Source organism: Pseudochaenichthys georgianus, chromosome 14 (genome assembly GCF_902827115.2).
Source record: "Pseudochaenichthys georgianus chromosome 14, fPseGeo1.2, whole genome shotgun sequence".
Taxonomy (NCBI): domain Eukaryota; kingdom Metazoa; phylum Chordata; class Actinopteri; order Perciformes; family Channichthyidae; genus Pseudochaenichthys; species Pseudochaenichthys georgianus.
Window position 1 is genome coordinate 36,905,714 of NC_047516.1, and position 3,173 is coordinate 36,908,886.

The window sequence follows — 3,173 nt, forward strand, 5'->3', positions numbered from 1 at the left end:
CCGGTTGCTAGCGGCTGTTGAGGTGGAGGAGCGTGGAGAGTAATCCACTGGAGGGTAATCCACTGGAGAGTAATCCTGGAGCACAAGAAGAACAGGTAAGAAGAACATTTAAGTGTAGCGGAAATAGCTAACTAATACTAAGAAGGCTGAGAACGCTGAGAAGGCTGAGAGTTTTTACCACTGGGGTTTAAACAACGATCTGGCGCTGACAGGTTGTGGAGCCTCCGCTGATATGCCATTAGTAATGGCTGATGGAAATCAGGTGTGTAGCAGAGGAGGGTGCCCAACTGATTGCAGCAGGTGGAGGTTGAGCCGGGAGCCAGGAGTGACAGCCACCACGCCCACACAGACGGGGGAAGGGAAAACACACACAAGGGAGGTGGCTGGAGAACACAACCACCACAGAGACAGCTTCACTCTGGAGCAAAACTGTGTGCACGAAGACGCCATCTTTTTTTTAACATGAATGTGTGCGGGACGATTTCCCTTCGATTCTATTCGCTCTAACGGTCAGAAAGAGATGTCAATCAGCAAAATCGACAAAGGGGGGCCAGAGATATGGAAAGTCCACCCAAATGACCCCAGAAGTGGGTTTCTTTTGCTAAATCTCTCTAAAAAGTTCAGATTTCACTTGTTTTGCATCAATCTTGATACAGGGTACTTATTATAAGTTGTACTTTGGATTCCTAAAGCTTTTAGTCTACTAACCCATCATCCAAGGTTAGTTTTCACCAGTGGTGTAGTGGGGATATTTTTACTGGGGGGACGTTATTTTAATTAGGTAATCCCAAACAATGCCACACAAGAGCGCACGCGCGCAGTGCACTCACAAAACGGGCAGACAGGTCCACAGAAACTACCGGTATGCTTAGTCCCACTTTAGTTACTATGCAAAAAGCAGACGGCGCTGCGCTCAACATACACACAGACTCAAAACAATGGACACACTGGCACATAAATTACATAAACAATGTATAGGCCTAGATTGCATCAACCACAGTATTGCAACTAAGCAGACCTCTCTCTCTCTCAATATATTTAAAACTCATAACAAACAAACAAAATTCCCAAAGTTGTCCTGAAATTAACTTATTAAATAAACGAAACGAAAAATATAGCCTACTTATGCAAACAACAATGAATCTGGATTTGAAATTAATCTGATTATGCCTAGCCTACATTGCAAATAAACAGACAGCGCTGCTTTACACACACACACACACACACACACACACACACACACACACACACACACACACACACACACACACACACACACACACACACACACACACACACACACACACACACACACACACACACACACACACACACACACACACACACACACACACACACACACACACACACACACACCTTGTGTTATGAAGACTGATCAATCCGAAATGGATGAACAAACTTTGCAGCCCAGTTTCCCAGCTTTGCAGTCTATCCACGGGTATGCCTCTTGTTTCCTCCGCCACATCTCCTCCGTCCATACCTCTGGGAAAGTTGAGCTTGAGCTATCCAGGGGAACGTTGCTAGCGCAGCTAACGTTAACGTTAGTGCTAGCATTATCCACGTCTTTAGGCGGCTCTTCTGATGATGTTGTACTAGTAGCAGCTTCACTTGTAGCTTCGGTGCTGCTAGCCTCTTTTTTCTTGTGAATTATATTGTTTTTATAAAAGAAGTCAAGTAAAAAATATTTGCCTGCCATTATAGAGCTTTTTCTTTAGCGTTTTTGAGGGAAAGAGCTGCCGCAAAATCGGCGGCCGGCAAGCTGGCTCCCCCCAGTGGGTGTGTCACTGACACACCCCCAGCTCTCCGCAGGGTCACGAGTGTGATGACAAATCATAATTATTTAAGGAAATCGTTTTTATTTTGTATGTTTTTGTCATTATTACAACAAATACACACTTGCAACTGATAACACTGGCAATGATTTCATATTTATTAGACTATTAAAAAAAAGATCATGCTCCAAATAAGTGGGGGTACGGCGTACCCCCGCCAACGCCCACTACACCACTGGTTTTCACTATAAGTACAAAATATTCTTTGGACAGACACAATAATTTACAGTTTTTTACTATGTTCAATCTGAATTCTCTTTAAAATAAAAAACATCTATATTGTTTCTGACTTTTCTACATCCAACTCACAGGTTTATCATTACTTTGAGAAAAAAGATGATTAATTTAACCCTTTTAGAAGTGTAGTGTAATTTGTTCTAGAAATGTCATTTTCGAGCCTGAGACCTGAAAAACAGGCTCAGTGCTAAACAGGTTAAAGAGAGATGTGTCTCGGCATATTAAATCATGTCACACGTGTCAAATGAAAGGTAAGCCAATTCGGCAGAGACTAAACGAGCAGCGCTCCTGGGGGTCAGCTCCTGGTTTTGTTGCCAAGGGCTAGTTTGCTGTTTCTAGAAAAACATTCCGGGCCTTTCCATGACTAGGGTTAACCCTAACCCTGACTCAAGGGACTGACCACAATTGTTTCCTGTCCACACCGAAGCAGAAGGAGAGCTCCTAGTTTGTTTGGGTTTGCCTGACATTACTGTGCTGTCTGGTCTTTTAGATCTACTCTGTCCCTCTTAAATCGCTTCTTCAGGCGCTGGAGTTGCTGAGTGGGCAGGGGAAGGTTTGTTGGCTGGTACAAAAAGGAGTATAGACGTCAGTCTGGAGTTTTGAAGGCTAATGTAGCTGTATTGTTTTGGTGAGAAGAGGGTCCTGTTGGGTAGTTGACGGTGTTCTTAGTGGAACTCCTTTCTTTATGGGGGGGGGAGTGTGACGACCCCTACACACCACGTGGGGTGCCGTCTGTTCGTGTGTGTTTTGTGTGTGATTGCAGGTTCCAGCTGCATCTGCCTGATGAGCTCAACCTGCCGGAAGCATTCAAGAGGAGCCAAGCCGGATACGTCGCTCTCTCACTCCGTTGGGGCACTCTCTCCGTGCCAGCCTCGGGGACCTGTTGCTGGTTCCATTACTTGCTTGTTTATTATGATTAAACTATTCTTATATTCATACCCCTCGTCTCGCCTCCCAGTTTTATGTTGCAGCCCAGGAGCCGGGTTGTAACACATGGTATAGTTTATAATCTATGAATCGAGAAGACTCAGTATCACCTGTGTGCAGCTTTCAAAAAACAATTGTGAGAAACCTATTATGCAG